The 20,724-nt window shown below is 44.1% G+C and overlaps 2 long non-coding RNA genes across 2 annotated transcripts in view; one reads left to right on the forward strand and one right to left on the reverse strand.

The window, feature by feature from the left end:
- The window catches only part of LOC142557842 (uncharacterized), a 33,309-nt gene extending 18,025 nt beyond the window's left edge, over positions 1-15,284 (reverse strand). Inside the window, exons 1-2 of the long non-coding RNA XR_012822870.1 lie at positions 15,113-15,284; positions 7,010-7,096 (exon numbers count right to left, since the gene is read on the reverse strand). This is a non-coding gene — a long non-coding RNA (uncharacterized LOC142557842). The remainder of the gene's footprint in view (positions 1-7,009; positions 7,097-15,112) is intronic.
- A 4,183-nt stretch (positions 15,285-19,467) lies between these two features.
- Positions 19,468-20,467, forward strand: LOC142558238 (uncharacterized). The gene is made up of 3 exons (XR_012822991.1): positions 19,468-19,938; positions 19,995-20,117; positions 20,223-20,467. It is a non-coding gene; the product is annotated as an uncharacterized LOC142558238 (long non-coding RNA).
- The last annotated feature ends 257 nt before the right edge of the window (positions 20,468-20,724 follow it).

Consider the following 20,724-nt stretch of genomic DNA (forward strand, 5'->3'; position numbering starts at 1 on the left):
GCATGAAGTAAGTGGCGCATGAACTTGCCCCGACTTAGCCATGACCCTCCAGTTGGCAAATCAATCCGAACCTGACAATGCAATGGCGTGAGTGGCGCCTGCTCTTTACTGTTAGTGCCAGCTACGCATGGAGCAGTGATCGAGTCAAGTGATGCCCGGTCCTTTTGTCTGTCGCGCAAAGTGGCCTTACGATAATCCCACTGCCCTAATGATGTTGATCCCTTCTGTATTTTAAAAACTGGAAAGAAAGACTTTCTCTGCAATAAATAACAGATTGCCGCAAAACACAGGTCCACTGTTAAAGTGAGATCCTTTTCTATTCGGTACAACTGAACTTCACTAATTCACGAGTTTCAGAGTTAAAAAAAAACGCTTCTATTCAATAGAAATTATACTGAAAAAATATTTTCCATATCTTCATATCCTAGACCTGAGCTGCAGTCAGTGCCACCATACTAATTTGGTGTTCCGTTTAGTAAGAGGAGACTGTACCTTGATCTCCATGCATACTACACTTACTGATAGCTTGAAACATTCTTGTTATGCAATGCTAGGAGACTCCAGAGCATGTGCAGCACCATATTTGCTTGCCCAAAATTTGTAAACATAAAATTCTGTAAAAAATACCATATTCGTTATCCAGCATTTTTTTTTCTTGATTCGGTTCGATATTAAATTCAAAATCTACTATTCAGTATTCGCACACTCCTAATGTCCACTGCTCTGAGTAACCCCAGCTCAAGCACTACAACTGTGTTGCCAACGTTCTAGTGGACTAAGTGTTAGCATTGGGTCGCACTGTGGAACCCATCACCACTGAAAAAGGAACCGCAGTATATGCAGCAGCTGGCACAAAAGACTGCGGCGTGCATGTGCACGCTCTTGCTGTACTCGTGATGTATTTCTCTTCATTTTATAAAACATTTTTTGTTCTGGCACTTTTACATAATTTAGGACACGAGGGGTTGCCAACAACAAAGTGCTGCAAAAGTATTTGTGGTAAGTGGAGCACGATTATACTGGGTGCACTTTGACTGCAACTGCAATAAAATGCAGGAACAGTGCGTCCCTATATGCACACAGATTGGTCACCACTTACATTAGGCTTTCTCCCTGCAAACTTCAAGAGTTGCCACTGATTATATATTCAAACAGAAAACAATATCCGCCAACTTCGAATACATATTTAATTATCATATAAAATGGGTTCTGGCGGATTTTCTTGTTCATTCTGAAACATTTAATATCCTCGCACCCCTACCTTCCTTGTCCTATATAGCACTTCATGCGTCGCCTGCCAACAATAAACAGTTGACAGTTTACACAGTTGTTTGTCCTTGCCTGCTACAAAACCAGTGCAGTGCTGTAAGCTCAATCCTGTCAAAGCCTTGTTGGACCGACAGTGTAGGCAATCACCACTGCACATTTTACAACACTGTGGGGTGAAGCATTTCAATTCTGGCTCTGCAGAAGTGTTGCCAAAAAAATGTACAAAAACCTATCGCATATCCTAAGAAAATGTTACATCAGCAAGTGTCGCTGGCCATGTCATCAGACTTTTTCTGCACCCCTACTTCTGCAACATGGACGCATTTCTCCACTGTACAGTGCACTGAGCCAGGCACGGCCTCACGACAAACATCCAACTGCACAAACGAGTTGGCCATGCTCAAAAAAAAGCACAGTGGAATCTCACAGGTTTGCCACAGTTCAGCCTATCTACTGCAAGGAGCCTGGCTACAACTAAAATGCAGCAGTGCATGGCTGGCTGAATGTGCGCAAGCCATAGCAGTTGCAGTGCCATGTATTACACCATCACTCAGTCTTCCACCATGGTCCAGTGCTGCTGCAGATGATGTGAACACTTGGACATAGAGTGAGAGAAATGTGCAGGTGTTGAGTAATAAAAATATTTTTGGTGAAAGCAAGAAAAGTAGTTTTCAGGAGTGTGATTTTCATTTTCTTTAAGATTGGCCAAACTGGAAAGAGTAGAAGCAAATGCACAGATTGCCACAAAACAAGGCAAATAACTCACAGAAGTTGGTGTGCCCTCCAGGAGTCCACTTGATCATCACAAGTTCAAGAGCAGCGCCAAGGACAAAGAATACCGGCATAAAACTGTATAGGCCAAAAGTCTTCCTGCCTGGCCAGTTCAGCAATAACCTCGACAAGTGCCTCGAACGTTTCATACCTGCGATAGCAAGATGTTGATTGCTGTAGACAGCGCATGTAGCTTTGCTTTGTTCTGCAGCAACAAAGGAACAGCTGCACCTAGCACTTGTTGAAACAAGTGTTTGTCCTATGGGCTTCGCACAAAGGAGTTTGACCCATGTGCCATCTGTCACAGAGCTGCCAAAACAATGTTATTGCAGGCTTGCCTCGTGGATTGGAACGCAGACACATCACTTTGCAGAGCACGGTGTAGTTTACAAGTTTTCTCCCCTCGAATACAGAGCAGTATGACATTCTAGCAGTATGTAAGGCTTCATGAACATAGCCATGTCAATAAAATGTGTATTTGCACACAATATGTTGCCAATGTGTCCACCACAAAAAAAAATGCTGCACGTTTCCCCGAGTGTATTGCAGCGAATTTGGTCATCTCTGAACCGGCTTGTGCTCAGAGAACATGTTGCTCAATACCAGCACAGCGTCGCAGTGTCCTTTGCAGCATTTTACCGAGTGCAACAAATGTAAACGAAAGAAGACTCTATAAACCAAGAGCTCTAGGGCACGACACGAGATATCCAGGAGTGAAATGTTGTTATATTGAGCACAAGACAGGTACGCAGGTGCTGCTAAAAAGCACATTGCGATTCCGTGAGCTCATGCAACAGCACATTTAATTTCAATGTACATACCATGACCTACTGAACTCCATACCTGCACAGATGTCCCTTGCCCAGCACACCTGGTCTAGTTCAATTGGTTTGCTGCTAGGGTCAAGAGCGTGTGGGCAGAGTGGCACTAGTTATAGCCGGTTCACTGTCATCTGCTTCGGCAATCTGTTCCAATGCTCATGCTGCCATTTTCGCAGGAAAAACGCGCTTGTATTGGTGGTGAATGAATAAATTCACAAATAAAAAGAAAACAAAATTTGTCAACGTTTTGCACTTGAATAAATGAGAAGAAAGGGGGTTAACCGAAGGGCCTGATTTTTATGAATCATATCATAAGAAACTTCTTATGATATGAATAATAAAAATCAGGCTCCTCGATTAACCGCCCTTCTTCTCATTTATTACATAATGAGAGTCTCGAATATGGCAACATTGATGCCTTCAGGTAGCATGTGTGGGTTTATTGACCGGTTGCCTTCACCCAGAACGATCACGTTCTTGTGACGCCTGTGGCAGAAAGGATGTTCTACATCCGCCGCCAAGGTCTGTGAGTGACGGTGCTGGCTAACACTCCCAGGGTTCTACAGGGAAACATAAATACCCAGGAAAGTGGACAGGGAAATGACCCTACACCTAAAACCTGTTTATAATGGACTCGATATACAACCGGACTGGTACCCTATTTTGGTGAGGTGCTTATCCTTACTACCCTTCTAAAGTGAAACCAACGTTTCTACTCACAGTATGAATGCTGCCTTTTCTGTGTGTGACTTTCATTGTGCTATCCATTCTCTGACTAGGCAGAACTGGTGATTGTCGGGTTGAATGCTACTATAATAAATACCGTGAAAGAAAAAAAAAACAAGACACGGTAGCTCAAATGGTGGAACATCGCACACATAATGCGAAGGTTGTGGGATCGTTCCCTACCTGCGGCAAGTTGTTTTTTTATCCGCTTTCATTTCCGTTAACTTATCGTTTCTTTATTTCATTTATTAAGCACAAGTAACTTCCCCTATGTTGTCCTTGCATTTGAATAGTAAGATTAGAGGAGGAGGAGGAGGAGGAGGAGGAGGAGGAGGAGGAGGAGGAGGAGGAGGAGGAGGAGTGGTGCAAGAAAGGTAAACAGCGAGCACAGGTGGCAACTGCAATGCGAAACGACATAAATTTCCCTTTTCTAGCATCCAAGAGACTGAAAAAAATTGCTTTAGAAGATTCATTGGATAAACTACCTTTTTTGGGGGTTGATTACAGATAGCCTAATGTCAGAGAAGACATTAGGATTTACTGCTGTGAGCCGTAATGAAAGGCAGAGGATCTGTCTAAAAGTATTAACTAGTAATTCCTGCACCCAATGTGCAAGAAATTGATCGAGTCTGTTTCAAGGAAAGGTGAGCATACCTTTATTTTAAATACTCAGCGCTCATCCTGTGTTCTCATACTGTTTTTCTACCATAGAGATTTTTTTTAATATTGTTTGATGTCTGGGCGTGTTGAAAGCTTGCAAAAGCTATCCCAGTGATTTAAAAAATTTGCTGCACCATAGGCCTTGTATCAAGGAACTATTTTCAAACTGCAAAGCTAGCTTTTCCGCTTGGTACAGTGGCAGCATAACAGTGGTGCGAAAGACATGCATGCAGTGAAGCTGTATGCGTAATTCTCTTTTTGGACTCTCAACACATTCACGGGCAACCTTGAAGAGTTCAAATGAGTGTTCATCAATCTTTGATTGAACATTACAGTGGTTTCTAGTTTCTAGAAAGTGCAAAAGCAAACTTTACAATGTATAAAATGAAACTGTTGTGGACATTACAAACTCTATAAAGAATGTGACTTAATGTGCAAGATCTGCACACTTTGCCACTGTGTGAAAAAGGCATTAGGAGTGGATATTTTACGCTATATTAGAGAGCAGCGGACTACATGCACCAACATTTTACACGTTCTGGCAGTCAACTTTTGGAGCCAAGTGACCAATCAAGGCCTTGTGACATTACTGTCACTGTGTTCGCACAAATAATTAACTATGTAAGGAGTTCATCAGAATGCAACAGCTGCCATGCTAATTACAACACCATCCCACTAGAGTAGCAAATGAGCAGGTCATAAAAGCGGCACGAACAGCTGAGCGAGAGTGGGCGTAGGCGATTGCTACAGAAGTTAGTTACAGTCGGCGCACGTCTGGCATGCCAGTATAGGTTGTGGTGCACGCTGTGTCTGAGTGATGTGTGTGGTGCGCTACATGGTGCGGTGGTCGGGACTAACAGAAGGAGTGCTTGTGTCGAGGCGAATTCCGTGATGGAGGAAAACAACGACGCCGAAGAGCGTCCGGCACGTGAACGCGCGGCGCAAGAAAAGCAAACAAGAAGAAAATGCCAACCTATTAGGAAAGACCATGGGGCGTCAGGCAGCCAATTGGAAAATGACTAATCATCCAGAGCGAAAGGAAAGGCGAGGTGCGCTGGCAGAAGGGACGAGACGCCGGGAGAGTTCCAGGAAGCGACGCCAGGAGAAGGTCAGCCACCGGACCAGGAGTTGAAGACGGGCTGTCGGGTTTCGGACCTGAGCCACCAGGACTTCACCCGACCGGGGCCTCCTGCCAACCCATTCCTGCGCGTCCCCAGTCTACCCAAGGCCGGCGAGCTTCTGTGCCCGTGAGCAGGACGAGAGCAGTCAGGATACGGGCCCGAGTTATACGCCCAGCTGCCCGGCCAGAACGCCACCCCCGTCTGTCGTGCTGCCTGCTGCCCGAGGCCAGTGTTCGAGCTTCTGTGCCCGTGGGCTGGACGAGAGCAGTTGAGCTACCGGCCCGAGTCCTACGCCCAGCTGCCCGGCCAGAACGCCTACGCCATCCACTTGTGCCGCCTAGCCGCCTGCCTCTATCTTCAAGCCAGAGCAAGGGCGCTCCCGTTGCCCGGTCAACCACCCTATACCCCGACCTTTGGTGAGACCGGCGCAACTCCTTTCTTCAGCTTGTCGCCGCGTCACCACGTCGAGACTGTTGTGTGTCCCTGCTGTCGTGGCAAGCCCGGACACGCACACTATTTAACGTCATACTAGCCCCAAGTGTGTCTCTTATTGCAGTGATGTCTATTTGAGTGTTTATTTTATGCTTTCTATTCCCTTCTATTTATTTTTTTAAGCCTCTTTCTAGTTCCATTAAATGTTTTTGTTTTCGGAACCAACGGCTTTGTCCTCAATTAGTTTCCCGGAGGCGCAGCCTAAGAGAACCGTTAAAACCTTTGAGTACACGAACCTTGTATCACAGTCTGCAAGTTTTCCGCCTCTGCAGTTTAAGTTTTCGCTGAAGCTATAAACCGCTAGAACAGATCAGGATTACACACACACACACACACACACACACACACACACACACACACACACACACACACACACACACACACACACACATTTTTTTGGGGGGGGAAAGAGGTTTGAAGGCGGGGCGGTCGGATCCCCCCCCCCCAGTCCAAGGCCCCACTGGCCTCTGCCACCTTGCCTCACCTGACCAATTAAGGACTTTTGTCCTGTCAAGGCACAGGTGAGTTGTGCCTCCCACTGCTCCGTTGTGTAATTGCTATTTGGCCCATGAGGGCGCTTAGTGCATTCCCAGGTTAGATGTATTAAAGTGAATGTGCCAATCAGGATTACAACTAACTGGGGAAAAACAAAAATAGCATAAGTATTTAGCCCATCCTTACTGGTCGTACACTTGTGAGATCCCTATTTCGAGAAGAAACTGTGCGATTCACTGAAGATAGAAATGATGGATGCAACAAAAGTATATAGTTATATCCGTAGTGTGCCACTTACATATTCCAAAGGCACAAATCAATATAACATCTAAAAAGTATTCGTTGTGTATGTGACCAACAGCATGTATTGCAGCACTTGAGCAAGAACCTAATTAAGAGCTGTTAAAAGCGTGGAAAACCCACACTATAATTAAATACACTACAAATTTGTGTTGCCCTACATGTTGAAAATTGTAGGTGGCAAGGCAGAAAGATTAGGGTAGAAATTAAGAGCACGGCAAGGTGTCCGTCACACAATGGCTACCACAGCTGCCTGACTTTTCATTCTCCGCCTCACTTGTACTTGCCAGTCATCATGCCCACTCCGGTGCGGCCTGTGGGGGGACTGGCCGCCTATACACCCAGTGCACTCACCTCGAGTACTACACAAGAGTCAATTCTCGCTGCACCGTGGCAACGACAACTTTGCTGGGAACACTGACCAACAGCTACTGCACGCCCCTGTAATGCATACAAAATGAAATGAATGCTTTGTTTGTCCCCGTTCATTAAAAAAAAAAAGCATGACAAAGAGCAGGTCTTGCGCCTGCTGGTTTCTCAGAATTTACATTTATTTTTCTGTCGCACTAGCTGACATTTCTGCGCCATTGATAAGTGGGATATATGCATCCAGTAACATTCAGTTAAGATGGCAGGCCACATTCAAAATCCAGTTTTCTTGCACAAGATTGATTTCTTTTTTTTAACATTTTATGTATGCCCAAACATTCAGAAACATGTTGAAAAGAAATTATCTTCCTACCATCATTAATTTGGGAGTTACAGTGAGCTTTCCAACCCATACCTCACATTGTAATACCGAAACCACATTGCTTTGGTTCTGAAAATCAGTACTTTTCTTTAATATAAATACTATTCAAAATACTTTTTTTTTCATTTAATGTCTGTAACATTAATGGGTATTTTTGTAATTAGTTGTGCATTTGTAATTATATTAATATCTCTAAAAATGGTCGCAAGGCCTCTATAGCCTCTGTGTGTTGTTTTTGACATCTTTCACATGATTTGAAGCATTTGCTTATGTTTTTCTCAAAACAAGATTTTGCTCCACCTCATGTTAGGCAAACTTTGATAACTTTTTTTCTGAATGAATATATTCAAATGAAATTTTGTACATGCATTTCTCCCATATAGATGTGGGTAATGAACGAGGACAAAAGAAATTGACACAATATATTTTTTAATTTACAGCTCATTTGACAAATTTGGCCCAAATTAGCTATTCTTTTTACTTTGCTTAGTTTTTCAAACATTAATTCCTTAATATTTGTCACATTAAATTTGTCCTCATTCATTGCATAGGTCCCACACTTAGCTACATAAACGAAAAAGCTTTAGTCAATTGAGCAATTGATTAGTTACTTATCACTGATGGCACGACTTGTACTTTAAGCACATATGACAAAAATTACCTGCCAAAAAATAAAATGAACAATTTTTTTCGCTTTAAATAGTTGAGTATGTTAAATAATACATGCTTATTCAGGAAAAAAGGTTATTTTAATCCTGGCTTCTGATATTTTTTTTTAATGTTTTGTGTGTGTCCTTCCACCTTAAGGGTCAGCACCGACAGGTGTCTTTTTCCTGCATCCTTTGTTTCGTTTCACCCAATAAGTTCTCTCAAATAGCCTTGGCGCACTTGCCATCAGAATTGTTGCTTTTATTCACAATTAGGTGGCCTAAATTGTTATAGCCTATACTACAAGTCCAGCATTGGGTTCTCCTGCAAATATAAGGCGTCTGCATGCCAGGCTTTGCCTCATTGTGTTGCTGCAATGCTCATTTTCAATGGTGAATTCTTTAAACATAGACAGAGGCAAAACTAACATATGCAGTGCACTGTCACACAATGAACACATAAAAATGGCACATGTCGCATTGCTAGTGGATTTGGAGAAAAGGCACATTGCTCAAGCACAACAATGGGAGGCAACTTTCTCTTTGCAGACCCTGACCAGTGTATGGAGCCTATACACCTCGTGCACCGCCTATAGAGGCGCCACTGAAATCCACCTAGCAGACACTTCCAACAGTACACGCGGGAGCAGTAGCAGACGACAACCCTTTGCAGCAAGCATGGCTGAAGTTCGCAGCTGCGATTTCTCCTTTGTTTGGGTGCCAGGCTGCTTCTTCTGCGGTGACAGCTGTAGGGAAGATGCTGACCTCTGTGCGAGCGGGTATGAACATGATGTTACCGGTGTTTGGCACAACATGGTCCACATACGTGCAAGGTGTGTCCCACAGACAAACGCCATGAACCCCATTTACATGACGTGGAGCTCATGTTCACTAACCGATAAATTTTGTTGAGTAATGCGATCTCTCTATGGTTTTTTTTCATCTACCCTTGCCGCAATGCTGCTTCTGTATCTGAATAATAAGCACCCATCATTAGTGCAGACTTATATCAAACAAATCCACACGGTGCAATCTCTGCATATGCCGTTGTGATTTTTCTGCCGATGAATACATGTGACATCGCCGAATAAGTGCAGTCGAAGTCGCCTCAAGAAGAGTAATTGCCAATTTATTGATGGAAACACGTACACTAGCCAACGAAGTCACCAAAAACACAGGTTAATAAAAGCGCGTGTTAGTGCTGTACCGCCGATGCAATTCTGCTGAATACGCCGATGAACTACCGTTCCCGCTGCAGTTTGTGCAATTTTAAATTCCTCAAGGGAGCTGCTTGGAAACGTACAAAGCTAAAGACTGATTAATTGTTCAGTACTTTTTTATATTACTAGAGAGAGGTGCCACATGATATATTTAAAGGCAGAGCAGCGCCAGTCAAAGTAGATGAGCACTGGCGGCAAGGCCCGGTTTAGTCGTCTGCAGCGTATGTATAAGAAAGAATTCAGTTGAGTACAAAACTCACATGCAAGAAGGGACTACGTTGTGAAACAAACAAATCACTCGGCGTGTTAAGTTTGCTCGGGCAGCATCGAGGTGTGATGACTTCCCAAACGGGACGCGGACTTTTCAGCGAGAAATGGAACAAAATACCATATGCAGCAGCTATTAGCAATTCTCACCCTGAACTACCTATTTTCTAAACACATTTCCGAAAACGCAAACAATATCTAAGATGCCTTCAGGCGAAAAGAATAAAGCTGTTAAAGAAGCACTTCCTTGGTATCATTCCGATAAGACAAAGCGTGATTTATACCCTTTACAAACAAGGCAGGGTGAAAACTTCGCAGCTCAAAAGAATCGACAAGAGTTATGCATGGAACAACTAGCAACAGTTAAACATAAGCGTAGCCACACATAAAATATATGTAAAAACATGAAGTGCGCGACAGCTGGTGCGAGGATTTACCGCGCCACATGAAACCAACAATTTCAGTTCTTGCAAACTTCAGTAGCTTTAACATACAACGCAATGCGCTCGTGCAGTCGTGCTGCCTAGCTAGCGCAACGCGGTAATGAAGTGTAAAACAGCATTCCGAACTTTAGCGAAATGCCTTTAAACCTCATGCTGCACTGCAGATGAACTTCGTTGCTCACGCGTTCGGTGCTTCGGTGCTGCCATGATCATAATCGAGTGGAAAAAAACACCGACGAGACAAAGGAAAGGATGAGAACAAGAAATTTCCATTCGAAGCGACGATCCATTTTTGCTACCGTTGCTCCCGCTGATAAGGCTTTGCCGGGAATGATTAGAACCGTATCGCCGGCACGTTTTCACCAGTATCTGAGCCCTCCACCCTGCAACAATTCTTCTTCGACATTCCCTGAAGCTGTGGCCACCCCACACGTGCGAATGGTGTTGCCTATCTTGCTCTGAAAACGTGAATAAGACAGAGAAGCCCGATCAACGACACAACAAACTACGAAGCGCGCCAGGCTCCTCTCTCGCGTGTTCTGCGCAAGGCCGCCACCAGTGGCACGTCCATCAGCGTGCACAGCGCGTATACTTAGTAAAACGATATGACCAAACTATAAAGACGCATGTATGCACATTTATTTTGTATTTGCTTTCACAATAGTATTTAGCTAAAATTAAGAGCCTTTGTCCCCCATTTTTGAATTGTCGACATGCCTTTATTAACTTTGTCTTCAATGTTTGTTTTCAGTTTTTTTCGACGGGTACTTTATTCGCATGATAAGTCACTAGCATTTTTCACTGACTATATTTATTCGCATGAAGGATCACCAATGTTGACGTTTTTCATTGCCAATTTGCTGTCTCTTTCTGAGTATGTTATTTCTTTTATGGTAGCGTCTAGTTATGTTGCGTTATCCCTGCTTGATTTCCCAATTGAGATTCAATGAATTCATAAAAACGAGTAGGAAAAGTGCTTGGGCATCAAAAAGTGCTTCATAAAACACACAAAACCACAATATGCGACCACGATGTACTAGTCACGAATAGGACGAACAGGACAGGACAACACAGTGTATGTCGCCTCTGCTTTTGGCCTGTCCTTTGCACTGTCTTTGCCCCCTTCGAACGTTTCAAATATGAGGAACAAACATTGTCAAGCAATGACAAATTGGATAGAGTAAGTATGTACGTTAAATAACTACATATATATGGTTAAAAGGTTAACAAAAACCCGGGGCACTTCGCCGACCAAATAAAGATTTGGTCGGCGAAGTGCCCCGGGTTTTTGTTAACCTTTTAACCATGTTTCATCCCGACCAGACGGGCTTCCGTCAAACACTGAACTTCAACTACACACACACACACACATATATATATATATATATATATATATATATATATATATATATATATATATATATATATATATATATATTCATTATTAGAAAAAAGGTATTACAAGCCCTTGCACTAGGCTGTATTGAAATATAATGTTTACTTTGCAAATCATTTGTACACATCACACCAACTTTGACTGTTATACCCCTGACACATGGACACTCCAAAGGCCTTTGGACTAATGTTGAATTCCAATGGCGGAGTCGGAGCAAGTTTTTCTGCTCGTTTCGGAGAAAGTTTGTTCCAATGGCAGAGTGAGGGCGGGAGTAAGGTGTTCCAATGAGAGAGTCGGAGGGGATTCAGAGCGGGAGTCAGTCCGTGGAGCAGAAAAAGATGCTCCACCAAAATCGGTGGAGTGGACCGGAACTCTGCGTGACGTATTTCCTTTACCACGTTTGTCTGCTAGGAGGCGCCATCGGTCATGACTCGCGAGGAAGCAAAAGCTGCTGCACGCTTGGCGAGATATCCATTCCGCACTTTTAAAGAAACAACAGGTGAACGGCGCTGAAGAGACAAGTGACCGGTGCAGCGGTGCTGGGAGCAAACAGCGGAATGAAATGACAACATGCAAGGTATCCTGGGTAACTCGGTGATAGAACTTCCGCTTCCGCCTTGCTCCAGCGGCGCAGGTTGTGTTCCACTCGCGGATCTGGAGGCGTTGCTCTGCGCCAGAGTCGAGTGCTCGCTCGCGGAGTCCATCGGCTGCTCTGACTCCGCCATTGGAATTCAACATAAGTGACATCTATCAGAAAGGCATTAACACAGTGTGAACACATTTTTTTTTTTACTGCAATAGGCAATCATATACTTGACACACTTTCCAGCATTTATCTAGCTGTCTATGCCCATTTCCAACGGCTTTTCATAACCCACGCAACTTCGGCAACTGGGTAGTCCTGTCTAAATACATATTTGCACATGCACCACGCATGGACATGTCCCGAGGGAAGCGCAAGAGAGGAGCCACATGCGCCTAGTACACAATGCATTGCCCAGCAGTGGCAATGCAGCGTGTAGCTACATTGCTTCAATGCTACTTGCAATAGTGTAAACCTTTATCTTGATATGCATTCTGCCACAATTTTTTGTAAAGGACCGCTGTGAAAAGGGATCCTGCATGGGCATAGAGCAGTAACCTCACATGCAGAACAACCAAAACAACCAACTTTAACAACCAAAAACGAGGCAAAACACAATTTTGTCTTGCTAATAATTTTAGTGCTTGCAAAAACAATTTTATACTTAGAATCATTGACTGTTGGGCCAGTTGGTGCATTATGTGTTGCTGAGCAGATAAAGGGCAGAAGAGAGAAATAAACTTTATTGTGAGACCAGGCTCCTTGAGCGCAAAGGGCAGAAGGAAATCATTTTCTTCCGCCCTTATTCTGGTCAACGCCACAACATTTTATACTTCGCAATGACACAATGTGTCGGGCAGTGAATGTCCGCTGCAGCTATACTCTCAAGTTGTCAAAGCCCTTGCCACAATAGCATGGTGTCCAGTCAGTAGGCCTTGGGCAGCTTCGTCCACATGCTGCACACACGGCGCTGTGTGATTAATATAGCTCTAGTTCTGTCAGGGTTTCGAATCACCACATGCCTCTTTAGTTTGACATTTATTGTTCGTTCAAACCACCATATCCTAAAAACCTAAACACAGCTGCACAGCAGCAATGCACAATGCTTAGGCGAGGAAACTGCTTTTGAATGGGACGAGATGATAGACACGAGTGCTGTTAGCCATGGGTGTGCATGTAAATGCATTCCAGGCATTGACCAATGCATCACCTTGAAGATATACCTTGAACAAAAAAAAAAGCATGAGACGTCAGAAGCATTTGCTACCCACAACTATGTTGAACTGTGCATCAGTTAAACCTCCACATTCTAGCTCAAGGAGTTGGAATACCTTAAATGTGTTTTGAAAATGTGTCCTGCTCTCATGCAATTGGCCTTTTACTAAGAATAAACATTATGGTTGCTAGTCAGTCGTGCGTGTGTTTTTGTCTTATTAAAGATGGCACTGTTTCTTCACCGAAGTACACACGCCCATGGGCAAAAGTATAAATGGCTTGGATGTGACATCACGGACACAGCTTGTCACTGTGATGGTACTTCAATAAGGCACTTAAGATGATATCAGTGTATCATATTCAGTGCCATAAATAAATTTCTTCCATGAAGGAAGAAAACCTCAGGAGAGGCTTCTGCCCTACCAGCTGTGTTTGGAGCTGCACAAGACACCAATGGATGCAGCTACTCATTGTGCCAGTTCACCAACATGGCACCTTGGATGACATCAGTAAAAGTCATGTATAAAGAATTATGCCATAAATACGATTTGTCTTCTCACCTTTGCATGTAAATTGAAATTGAGGACTGCAATTGAAACTTCACATTGCAAACTTTCCATTCCGCTCCTCAATTACAGCGTCTGCATCTGCTTACTGGCGTACCAACTGGACCGAGTTGGCAGACTGTCAATTCACAATCCTCATCTGCTACCAGAATGTGGAACCAGCTGGGCTGTCCTTGCTCCATTACCGAGCCAAATGGGCCTTCACAGCCAAGTTGACTGCAAGCCATTGGCACCCGAGAAATGTGCTCAGATGCCAATGAAAACAACAAGAGTTCTCTGCAATTTCTGAACATGTGAAATGTGAGTGGCAACACAATTTAAAGATGTCTAATGCTGCAACATGACTAAAATTGGTTAATCATTTTTTTCCCTGCATTATTCAGAGACACAGTTTCTTCAACACTTCATCGGTTTTAGTTTAGAGAAACAGCCTCATGTGTCTTGCTGCATACTTACTGAAAACATATAAAGGAAATCGTACTATACCGTGCGTCGACAACAAAACGCCATTTGGTAAGGGGTCCTTCAATGAAGTGTTTTCTTCAGTATTAAGAGCCTGTGCTTGCCTTTTAAGCCCTTAATGCTTGCCAGACATATAATAAAAAGTGGCTACGTGTGAATATTGATTCTGCAAAATAATTAAGCATAACTGCCCAAATGCCTCGTTTTACTGGATGTCGTGTGGCCCTTTGTTGGTTAGAACAAATTAAAAAGGAAATTGCACAGATTTCTTATGGCGCTATTTAATTTTAACTAAACGCATTGAGGCATGCATAATACGTCTTTTTGCATACAATTAATGTTCGTTGCTGGAACCAATTTAGTCGATGCAATGCAGGCAAAAGCATGTGCGACGTGATAGTGAGGAGAGCGTACTTAAATTGCCAAGTCCTTTTAATACACGATTTCATCGGGGAGAGCGAGAACCTGCTCTTTGGACTGTGGCGTGGGAACGCACTGTCATCGCTTCCGAATAGAGGTCAGAGAGGATCAAATGATGACAACCCTACCGCACAACCGCAGCAGCGCACGATTAGAAACGATAAAATTCATCCAAGACCACACTAGTAATGGCATGCGTACGGTTACGAATATATGTCATGCATTCCCACAACAATTTAAATCAAGTGCGATAACAGACCACGGATTGCCACAAACTGACTAATGCACACAAGGACACGAGCGCGTGGCACCCTAGAAATGATACAGGCTAAGCATGTCAGTACAATTTCCTTCTCTATGCCAATACTACCAGCACTATCTCCGCCCATACACCTACACTCTACCACATCACCTTGGAGTGCGAACGCAACAAAGCATTCCACAAACGCGAGCACCCGAGTGCGGATCAATGGGAGAGTCGGCTCACCAGCAGCGAGCTCACGGCCCAAGTGGCCCTAGTGCAGCACGCGAGCGATGCAGCACGACTCAGTGGAGCCTACCCTTGCTGAAGAGGAGTCTCAAGTCGCCAGCGCCAAGAAGATGAAGACGACGGAGAACTCGTAACCGCGAAACTCTTGAAAAACTCAATAAAAGCTTTCACTCACTCACTCACTCCGCCCATAGAGTTTCTCGCTATATTGCAATATGATATTACCTAGAAGGAAATCTGGAACTGCCACGCTGCTCTAGTCACCATAATATGTCGCTGCACGTGTTTGAAAAAAGATTTTGCATTCATCGCTGCGATGTTCTTGCTGAAATTTTGCAGAACGATCGCATTTTGGCTTTGTTTAGTATAACACTTGGCACCGTTTATTGCCTCGTCAAACAATTAAGAACCAACCTTAGAGAGTACCTTTCACAGCGGTACCATAGTGGCACAGAACACCTATACAAACTTAGAGAAGCGAAACTGTACCACAGAACACCTATACAAACTTAGAGAAGGGAAACTGTACCTTCCACAGTGCTACGGAAATAAGCGTAGCGGTGGCGTCGTAAACTAAAGTATGCGACCACAGGTGGCGCTGTACAACCGGAAACGGGATGGGATCCACTTCAATTACAGGCTAGCACGAGAAGTGGGCTGGCGACTTGGGGGTCGCGCTGTTGCTTTTTTAGGGGGCCCGCGGGCGCTCAGGAGGTCAGAGTAGGTAGTAATAAAGAAGGTCCCCTAGGGGAACATCAGAAGAGCATTGCCGTCGATAACAGAAAAAGGAGGAAAGCAAGAACAAGAGCTCGCCATGCAATAGGCTACATAAACATGCAGGGCGGCAGAAGAAAGGAAAAGTGGGCAGAGATTGAGGAGCAGTTACATAGAGAACAAATAGGGGTGTATGCGGTTACAGAAACGCACCTTAGAGACTCAGAAGAGCCGCCAGTTATTGAGAATTATGTATGGGAAGGGTGCAACAGAACTAAGTCGGAAAGAAAGGGAGGGGGAGTCGGAATGCTCATCCATCAGGGAGCCAAATGGAAGAGAGTAAATTCACAATGTCAAGAGCATCTTTGGTTAGCAGGTACAATGAGTGGGAAAGAAACTTGGCTTGGAGTTACGTATTTGTGGACCGGAATAAATTGCACAGAGAAGAATAAAGAGTTAGTGGAATGCATAAGCGCTGATATTAGGGGTTTCGGGAATGGTGCTGAGATAATCCTATTAGGTGACATGAATGCCCACATACAGGATTTAGATGGCTATACCGACAATAACGGGAAGTCAATGCTAGACCTTTGCGAGCAACATAACCTCGTGATCGTGAATACAGGGCTTAAGTGTGAAGGACAGATCACGTGGGAAGTGGGAAACCGGCAATCGACCATTGATTACTGTCTGATGACAGAAGGAATTCATGATAAGTTGAGAGAAATGGTCATCGATGAGGAAGGGTTTAGCAGCATAGGGAGTGACCATAAACGCATCATTTTGAAAATGGGATATGTAGTTGGGAAAGAGAGCAACGAAAGCAAAATGGCCAGTCCAAATTTGAACGCTGAACAAATAGCGAATATAGTCACTAGAGTGGAGGAAGAAATTGGCAAGTCGCCAAGTAAGGGGTGGGAATATGGTGAGCTTCTAAGTGTAGTAACGACAGAATTACGGAAAGAGAAACAACATGTTCATTGGAAAGGAAAAAAGAAACCGAAAAGCTGGTGGAACAAGGAGATACGAGAAGCGATCGCCGAACGACAGAAAGCATCTCGAGAGCACAGGCAGGCAAAGAAGGCGCAGTTGCCACAGGATGAAGTAACCAGTAAATGGGAAATATACCGGGAGAAAAAGTCTATGGTTCAAATACTGGTACAAGCAAAATTAAAAGGTGAAAGCGAAAGTTGGTTGTCAGAAATACGTGAGAAAAAGAAGGCCGCACCTAGAATATTTTGGAGTCACATAAAATCATTAGGCAGGAAGTCAACAACAATACAACAACATATCCTAGATGAAGATGAAAACAGACTGGAAGGAGAAGCAGCAATAAATTACATCCAAAAAGTAACAGCCGAATCTTTCAAAGGCAAGGACGAGGTTGTATTTGAAGAAAAAAAGAGCATGAAAGAGACCCAAGGGGGAAAGGAGCTAGTGCTTACAAATTTAAACTGGAAGAAAGCGGAAGAGAAAATTCCTAAGCGCACAGCCACAGGGCTAGACGAGGTTCCCGTTAGGCTGATAAATGAACTGGGACCAAAAAGTAAGGAAGCTCTCGTGAAAGCAGTTGAAAAAACTTTAAAAGATAGACGAATACCAGACAGTTGGCGACAAAGTAGAATGAATTTAATTTATAAAGGTAAGGGGGAGAAAGACAGAATTCACTCGTATAGACCGTTGACCATTACATCGGTAATATACAGGCTAGCAATGCAGGCAATCAAATTAAAGCTTCAAGCATGGGCAGAAAATAATGGCATTTTGGGAGAGCTTCAGAATGGCTTTAGAATAGGTAGGCGTTTGGATGATAACTTGTTTGTTCTTACTCAGTGTATTGAAATATCAAAAGCAGAAAGCAGACCGTTGTATGTGGCCTTTTTGGACATTACAGGAGCATACGACAACGTAGACCGCAGCATTTTGTGGGATATTCTGGAAGGGGAAGGCTTAGGTAACGATTGTATACAGCTTTTCAGAGAGATTTACCTAGAAAATACTGTTTGCGTTGAATGGGAAGGGAGGAGGAGCGCGGAGAAAGTTCATATCAACAAGGGACTGAGGCAGGGGTGCCCTTTATCTCCGCTGCTGTTTATGATGTACATGGTGAGGATGGAGAGGGCGCTAGAAGGAAGTAATATCGGGTTCAATCTATCATACAAACAGGCAGGTACAGTAATAGAGCAGCAACTCCCAGGTTTATTTTATGCGGACGACATTGTGTTGCTCGCAAACAAGCAAAGTGATTTGCAACGTCTGGCTAATATCTGTGGACAGGAAGCCAACAATTTAGGTTTGAAATTTAGTGTTAGAAAATCAGGTGTTATTGTATTCAATGATAACAGTGAACAGACAGTGGAGATACAGGGCCAAGAAATACCTCGGGTAACAGAATATAAATACCTTGGTATATGGATAAACGAAGGCAACGGATATATGGAAACACAGGAAAAAACCATAACAGTCAAGGGGAAGAGAAATGCAGCCATAATGAAGCACAGAGCGCTATGGGGATACAATAGGTACGAGGTCCTCCGAGGTATGTGGAAAGGGGTAATGGTTCCAGGACTTACTTTTGGAAATGCGGTTGTTTGCTTTAAATCAGGGGTACAATCAGGACTCGACGGGAACCAAAGGTCAGTGGGTCGCCTCGCATTGGGCGCTCACGGGAAGACTACAAATGAAGCTGTGCAAGGGGATATGGGCTGGACTAGTTTTGAAGTGAGGGAAGCTCGCAGTAAAATTGAGTATGAAGAACGGCTGAGGAATATGGAGGAAAGTAAATGGGCTGGGAGAGTGTTCAGGTATCTGTACAGGCAAAACATTGATTCACAGTGGAGGAAAAGAACTAGGAAGCTTACCAGCAAGTATGCGGCCTGTGGGGTGGGCAACACAGCAACAAAGAAGGTCAAGCGGAAAGTCAGAGAGGCTGAATTAATCTCATGGGTGGCGGCAATGGAAAAGAAACCTGCCATGAGTAACTACTTAAGGGGAAAAAACGAAATTAGGAAAGAAACCATTTATGATAACTCAAAGGGAAGCTCATTACTTTTCGAAGCGAGATCGGGATGCCTTAGAACACGCACCTATAAAGCGAGATATAAGAAGGAAGAAGAAGCATGTGCTTGCTGCGGTAAAGCTAGGGAAACGACGGAGCATATTTTATTAGAATGTGAAGACGTCTATCCAGCGGTCGATTTAGGCACCACTGGCCTCCTTGAAGCCCTTGGGTTCAGCGGGAGCAGTGGTAAAGCAAACAGGTCCGCAATAGACATCAGTAAGAGGCGATTGGAGGATTGGTGGAAGAAAAGTAGGGAAACGACAAAAGACGGAGACGTACAAAAGCACAGTTCGCAATAGGGTATCAGAAAATTTGGACGTGGTAGTTCATAGTGTCTTTTTTTTTGTTTCTCATTGATTAACCAAGGTAGGATATTAGGCAGCATAGTAGCAAGAGTTTGGTGGCGCAAGCCACCGCCCCGTTCCAAAGGGGACACTCATAACATCCATCCATCCATCGGGGTTTTGCACAGGATGGCCGCTTTACCATGGCTTTACCAGGTGTTCTGTGGCTTTACTGGGTTTCTGGCTGCTGCGCCTCGATCGTGCTCCCGCCAGTTTAGTTGCTATGTGGCAAACCTAGCGCCTAAATATATATGTAGGCGCTACGTTTGCCACACAGCAACCAAACTGGCGGGAGCACGATCGAGGCGCAGCAGAATACATGTAGCGCTGAGTCATATCGAGTTAAGGCACACTCTGAACTGACTTTTAAGGGCATCCCGAGCGGTTTTTCGTTTATTACGCCGCCGTTACCCCGAGTTGTGCCGCCGCGCTCCAGCTGTTGCATTTCGTGTAGGGCTACTGACATAATGCGGTTTCCAGGTGGCACGATGGCCTCGACTGGAATAAACGCACACGACACCAAAGATTGAGTAAGCCTGAAAATATTTTATTTTCATTTTACAAGTACAACAAAAAGCACACGTCTACGCGCCCACACAAACGCGGTTACATAGTCAAGAACATAGTCAAGAAATGGCTCATTAATAAGGGTAGCACAAACGCACAAGAAAGAAGACCTAAGCTACAAAACGTACGGTCGGCTGGTAAGTATAATAATTTCCCTGTCACCGCGTGTCACTTTTATACAGCATCTTTACAGCACTACCAGGCCGGGTAGTTTGGCGGAAAGAACGCAACAGCTTACGGCCGTCAGCTGCCTCTTCCTTACGGGTGTCATAATTATCCTAATCTCCGCATCAACGTCGTGCAACTCCGCATACAGGTATCTGTATCTGAACCATATGTGCCAGCTTATTACATGTGTAGTGAAATTATCATAACCACTGCGTCTTATCAAACGTATTGGTTTTGCAAATGCGCATTACAGCTCACGGAACGACATACTGTAAGTGAAGCACAAGAGAACAAGGACAAAAGGAGGATACAACACTTGAAGAAGAAATGAAGAATTAGTAGGCGTACAGCAAACAAGCGATGACGGAGAACACACAATGATGCATCGGGTGTTCTGTGACATCGGTTTGCGTACTTACGGTGTTATGGAGATCAACGGCATAAAAACGTACCTTCAAGCGCACTCCTTCAACCTCCGCCGCATTCATTATGATAATAAACGCCTAAACAAAATGAGGCACTATTTTTTGTTAAGAGTAGACCTCTTTACAGCAAGTCTATGTAATGACTCGCAGACGAAACCAGCATGCTTTCGAAAATGTTTTAGTTTTACCGCCGTAGTATTCGAACGCCAACGGCCAGGACATAGAGTTAGTAGAACAACTCTAGAGGAAAAGCTGGGCCGGAAAAGTGGGAACCTCTAGGGCGCCGCCCTGTTGCTACTGGTCAATGTGGCCAGCGCAATTACTATTGAA

This window comes from Dermacentor variabilis, chromosome 9, assembly GCF_050947875.1.
Source record: "Dermacentor variabilis isolate Ectoservices chromosome 9, ASM5094787v1, whole genome shotgun sequence".
In the NCBI taxonomy this organism is placed as follows: Eukaryota; Metazoa; Arthropoda; class Arachnida; order Ixodida; family Ixodidae; genus Dermacentor; species Dermacentor variabilis.